The following is a 6,943-nucleotide window of genomic DNA, read 5'->3' as shown; positions in this document are numbered from 1 at the left end:
GCTTTCATGGATGCCTAGATGTTAAACTTACTAGTTACACCTGGTAGAGCAGCAACGCGGATCATTTATTACAGATGAAAGGATTTAAACAGTTTTTAACTCTCAGTGATGCCGCAGTGATCGAGTGACTTTGGGACCTGCAGCAGAGTTTGGGCCCAGACACGGCTAATGACATCAGACTTAACCCCTGGTTGTTCCTTAAGAAATGCACCCTTTCATGTTCCTAATGCTGGGCTTACACTGTGCGATTTTTTCAGTCGTGTTGTTCAGCTTCTGCTCAAACTGTACGATTGACTCGCAGGGGTTAGAAGTTCGTAGGTCACGATGCAGGGTCTCACACTATACGGCCTGATGCGACCTGAGTGCTCACACTGTGCGTCCATAAAATGAAGGTTACAACAGAAATTCTGTCGCTCGCTCTCCCTTTCTGTCTTTCACTCACACAGACACACCACCACCATCAACTTTGCTAAATTGCTAATGAAAAACATTGATCAGGCAGCTGTGATTGAGCAGCAGTGTATATCCAACTATTTTCACGGTTGTTGTGGTTGTGATAATTTTGTGAAGCCACATCGAAAAGGCTCGGATGAGCTTGCCATAGTTCTACAAGTTGTGCCTCCATCGCTTGTGTCCAGATCACATGCTGCACTGCTGTGCTGCGCCGTCTTTTTCGCTGACATTTTTGTTTGCGTGTGCGCAGTGTGAGAAGCTGCGGTGACACCCTCACAACGGTCGCGAGGGATCGGGACCTGGTCGTGAGGTGTTAATCGCTTCTTGTTACCCCACGTATACTACACGATGCACGATGAAGGCCAAAATCGGGCCGATCGCCAAAACGACTCAAAAATCGTCTCAAAATGGGCCATAAATCGCACAGTGTAAGCCCAGCATAAGGCCACAAAACAGCCACGTTTGTGCTATAAAAATATTATATATTCATATTTTTTCCACTTTAAATTAGTCAGTCTTTTAAAATTACTTCTCCCTGAAATATTCATATAAAGTTTAATTATATTTCGGAGGTTTTAACCCTTTAAATCCCAGTTTCGTTACATTACCGCACTGGTTTTTTAGCTGAAAAAAGCGTAAATATTTTCCATAAAATACATTTGAAGTAATATTTGAGTGTTATTATAATTAGGCCTTTAGATGGTCCAAAGATTGGCACCAACATTCATTTTGATCCACTTTTATTTATTTTTTTGCAGGAGCACATTTCAAAAAATGCACCCTTTCGTATCCGGTTAAGTCTGACACCACTAGCCGTGTCTGGGACTAAACTCCGCTGCAGGTCCATATATCAAACGATCACTATGGCATTACTGAGAGTTGAAAAACTGTCTAAAGTCTTTCATCTTCAATAAAATGATCAGCGTTCTGCTCTACCAGGTGTAACAATTGAGTTTAGCATCCAGGCATCCATGGAAACGGAATTTATGACATTTAACGGAGTTAGAAGTTAGCAGGAAGTTAGCTCGCTAGCTTCTATCTAAATACAATATAGCATGTCCTGACTGCGGGGTTTTGGAAACAAATTAAAACGTACAGCTCTGTTATTACTTCCAGCATAAATGAAGACAGAAAACTAAACAGCAGTGACGTTTGTAGGGTTACTGAAGTTTGGCTAGCTGGTATATAATGATGTGCTACTTGACCACTAGCGACACAGCTATGTTAGCATAATATAAACAAGCTAACTTTTTTTCCACTCGATAAAAGTTAACGTGAGTGTTCTCGGTGGTCAGGAACAAATGTAATCGCATGAAGGATGCTGTAAAAAGACCAAACTTCAGTCAGGAGTACAACTGAGATAATCCATCCACAATACGAGGTTAGTCATTCATATACTGCTGGATGGACAGGGCTGTAATTACATCCTAAGGTTTTAAAAACTGAGCTTAAATAAATGATTAGCAGTAATAAAAGCAGAGGGAGGACAACAGTGATCACTGACTGTTTTAGGAGCTTTTTGAGATTAAATAGAAGAAAATACAAAACATTAAACATGTTAACAACACAAAAGCCATATTAAATGCAGATTACTTTAGGCCCGGAAGTAGGATTTGTCACGTCATCACTTAACAACCGGATTCTATAAGGCCACAAAACGGCCACGCCCCAAAAAGTGCTATAAAAATATTATATATTCATATTTTTTTCCATTTTAAATTAGTCAGTCTTTTAAAACTACTTCTCCCTGAAATATTCATATAAAGTTTTAATTATATTTCGGAGGTTTTAACCCTTTAAATCCCAGTTTCGTTACATGAGCGCACTGGTTTTTTAGCTGAAAAAAACAAAAAACGTAAATATTTTCCATAAAATACATTTGAAGTAATATTCGAGTGTTATTATAATTAGGCCTTAAGATGGTCCAAAGATTGGCACCAACATTCATTTTGATCCACTTTTATTATTTTTTTGTAGGGGCACATTTCAAAAAATGCACCCTTTTGTGTTCCTAAGGCCACAAAACGGCCACGCCCCAAAAAGTGCTATAAAAATATTATATATTCATATTTTTTCCCACTTTAAATTAGTCAGCCTTTTAAAACTACTTCTCCCTGAAATATTCATATAAAGTTTTAATTATATTTCGGGGGTTTTAACCCTTTAAATCCCAGTTTGATTACATGAGCACACTGGTTTTTTTAGCCGAAAAAAACAAAAAAACTAAATATTTTCCATAAAATAGATTTGAAGCAATATTCGATTGTTATTATAATTAGGCCTTTAGATGGTCCAAAGATTGGCACCAACCATTATTCTAACCAAGTACTGTTTTTTTCTAGGAGCACAGTAAATGTAATATAACGGTAATCATGTTTTCACATTTTGCTTATGCTAACTGCTTATTACCACTTATTATTTACTTATTGCATATTACCACTAAATGCGCGTTACATTGTTGTGTTCTAGAATAAAATAAAAAATACGAAAATAAAAATACAAGATCACTTTGAACCATAAAACATTTATTTTTGAACTTTAGAACAATGAACATATACTGTTTGGAATGGGGAAAGGTATGAGAGATATGAGATGTGAGAAAGAGTGAGAGATGGGAGTGTGGTGGTGGTGGGGTGGGTAGTCCTGCTCAGGTGGAACAGTTTTTGCAGATGGTCAGGCTGTGGTCCTTGCATGCGCCCTTTCCACATTTGCAGCAGGTGGTGACGACTCTTCTGTTTTCTGCGCAAAATTCGCATTGCCTCCTGCCCTTCGATTTGATGGCTGCAGAGGGGCCTGCAGAAGCAGCACCCTGCGCATGTTTGAGTAACTCTGCTATGAGTGATGGGCGGGGAAGGCGCTCTCTCTTCGCCATCTGCGGTTTAACTAACGTTTCTCCAACCTTCTCGATATACAACCTCCTCCTGTATGATTTGCCCTGCTGCCAGGCTGGGTCAACTGCGGTCCACAAGACGTTACGTCTGTGGACCCGTTGTAGTAAAGCGAGACGTCAATGACATGGTGGAAAAGGGCCAATGGCCACAGACTCGTTTGCCTACTACACGAGTAGGTGCCAACCACCTAATTAAAAAAAACACAAAAAAACATTAAGCCTACGTATATTTTACACAAGAATATATGAGCAAGAATGAATAAATTTGTGCGTAACTGATGCGTAATGACACCTACCTGATCAAGTTTGTCGACACCTCCCTTTGATTTGTTATAATCCTTTATTATTTGGGGCTTTCTCTTTGGGTCACCACTTACGCCTGGAGTGCGGTGTTTTGTGCTCAATAGGAGGACATTTCTGCCGCGGCGGGGGACGTAAGACACCACCGTGTGCGTCATGGCAAAGGCGAAAATGGAGGAAAACACCTCTGTCTGCCTTGTCTGGAGCAGCTGTGGCGGAAGCTCAGGTTTGTTTTTTCTAATGGTGCCAACCAGGGTCATTTTTCTCCTGAGCAGCTATTCTGACAGAGGAAAGGAAGTGAAAAAGTTGTCACATGTGATGACTTGTCCCTGGAGCCCCTCTGTCAGTTCCAGAACGACCCGCATCCCCTGGTTGACCTCAGCGCGTTCCCCAGCAGCTTTGCCTGTGCAGAGCTGCAGTCTCCAGGCGTATGACGTCGCAGACTGCCCATATTTTCAGACCATACTTCGCTGGCTTTTTGGGCATATACTGCCTGAAACCGCACCTCCCTTTGAACGGAACAAGTTGTTCGTCCACACAAATGTCCTGGTCTGGGCAGAACATCATCTCGAGGCGGTGGGTCCACATATCCCAGATTTTACGAAATGGAGCAAATTTATTACCACGGCGTCTTGGTCTGGAAAGTTTATCATCAAATCGCAGAGCCCTGCTGATTTGATGAAATCTTTTCTGGGACATGGTAGCGCGAAAAACCATCCGCCCGGATTTCTCACTCCAGAGACTGAGCGTAGATTCATTTTTGGAACGGTAAACACCGGCAAGAATCAGTAGTCCCACATAAGCGCACAGTTCGTCTGTGTCCACATCTCTCCAGTCTGCGATTGTGCGTCTCCCTTGGAGATTGGTCATTGACGCAATATGCAGCATAATTTCATCGGTAACAAACAGTGAAAGGCTGGATTGTGGGTCACTGATACGAGCGGTGGCATAATGAGTAGGTCCGGTGTGTCCCGTGGCTGCTGGAACATAGCGGAGCGTCTCGGCGTGTGTAGGAGACCACTTTATTCCGTTTTTTTGCAATCCACACTGCTGGTGCTTCCTCCGTCTCTCCGCTCTCATTTTCAGACGACTCTGCTCCACATGAGTCGGAACCTGACTCCAGCTCCTCCGATGAAATCTCCGCGTCATCCCCAGAATCCTCGGCGGATGATGAGGAGCTATCCTCGCACTCGGGGTCCAGGATAATTTTCAAAGCTTCCTCTGTGTTGTAGTGTCTTGCCATTGTGAAAATGACTACTCCCGCGCTTCTGCTCATTCTTATAACCACGGCTTTAGTGCAGCTGCATAAACAACCTGAGCTTGCAGACAAAATAAAGTCTAATTTGGCTTTGGGTTTTAGTGTTATATTTGATTTGTTTGTATTGCAGTGTGGACTTCAAAGGAGAAAAAACGTTTGAAATTAGACGCACACTCTTTTATTCTGAGATTAGACACACACACCTTTATTTTTTTTAACACACACACATTGATAGTGACCCACGCTCATCATTTGAGCAGAAAGAAAATTTGCTGTAAATGTGGGATTTTCCAGCAGGCGCTAAATATGACACAATGGCGCCACCTGGTGGACATATGAAAACATTACAAGCCCGGGCTCCAAAGTGTCACCGTCACTTAGAGGACTGCATTAACTTTAGTTAAAATAATCGTGCAATGAAAAACAGCGTATATAATGGTTTTCAATGGGGCACAAATCGACCACTAGGAACAATAGAGGATGTGTTTCTGTAGCTTAGCCACTGAAGCTAATTTAAGGAAGTCAGACTGAAATATATATTTTTTTTCTTTCCTTTTCTTCTTTTTTTGAAATTTTAAAATAAAATTTTAAAAAAACTTTTTTTTTTTGAAAATTTGGCTATATTCCATTCAACACAGTGCAAATGGCTTGGATTTGACAAATGCAAAAGCCAAAAAATGGTCCCAGGAACTCTTAAAGACTGGATTTCACAGTTGCTCACTTTCGGCCTACCCGGCTTTCGGAGGACCCAGCCCACTTAGACTGCGAAGGCCAGGTGCTCAGGTGGATGCAGCTTCTGAATTTGGGCAGCCCCGCTGTTTCCGGCTGGACAATAATAACGGTGACATTTAACTTACTTTATCCAATAAATAAAAAATGTAAAATTCAAATTTTTGGTATATATATGTATATGTATACTACTCCCCCGCCCCCCCAACAGCCGTTTTGAATGTCTCCCTAATTCTGAGGTCTCAAGGTTGGCAAGTATGACTCAAACTAAAATTTAGCTTAGCCATAACTTAGCTTAGCTTAGCTATATCTCCCACTAGGTAAAATGAGTGAACAGAAAATGTCAAGAGCAATAAAATTGACAAACTATCCTTCTAAAACAGGAGATTTAATGTAACTCACCAATCTTGTGTACACACACTCTGAAAGAAACCACATACACTGCCCCTAAGCATAATTTCTGCAGATTCACACTGATTCACACTGCCTCCATGAACACCATTTCACATCCCAACAGAACATTACTCACAAAAACGACCGCGCCCTCTAGTGGCAAGGCAAACTGCATCACAGAATATCACATCTTCAGAATAACTAGTACTGGCAACGTCAGGGTAACGACATTTGTATATACTTGATATCTGATTGTACGGAAATTTGCGGAGGTGTGGACTCGAGCCACATGACTTGGACTCGAGTCATTAATTTTATGACTTTACTTGAAAAAAGGTTGTAAGACTTGTGACTTGACTTGGACTTTTACACCAGTGACTTGCGACTTGAATTGGACTTGAACCTGTTTACTTGAAAAGACTTGATATTTTACCCAAATCTAAAATTTAACATACATATTATATAAAAAGTGTGGACCATTAATTCACTTTATTCATTCATTCATTCATTCTTACCACACTCCGTATGTATGTGAGCACGAGCTGTAGCACAGCCAATCAAATTAACCAGATTTAAAAAAACAAAAACGCTCGAGCCAAAAATGCTCCCAAGAGTAATTTCTTTCGGCTACATAAACTACGAAGTAGTCAACAAAAAACAAAATGCAACATGCAAAACATGCAAGAAGAGAATTACAGACGGAGATGGAACAACTTCCAACTTTGTCCGACATTTGAAGTTGCATAAAGAACGGTAAGTGCTGCCTTTTTTTGGTACGATGAGATAGCGACTTATTCTAACTTCATCTTATTAGCAAATGTTCTCCGGGCTACGTTGATGATACTGTTTGGCTTTAACAGGTATGATATGTTTGTCATGCTATTTTAAATCCGGTCCTACAAGCGCATCCAAGAATAATA

Source organism: Haplochromis burtoni, unplaced genomic scaffold, assembly GCF_018398535.1.
Source record: "Haplochromis burtoni strain Fernald_Lab_line unplaced genomic scaffold, NCSU_Asbu1 Contig_298, whole genome shotgun sequence".
Lineage (NCBI taxonomy): Eukaryota > Metazoa > Chordata > Actinopteri > Cichliformes > Cichlidae > Haplochromis > Haplochromis burtoni.
The sequence above is the reverse complement of the archived record's forward strand: the minus strand, read 5'-3'. Positions refer to the sequence as shown.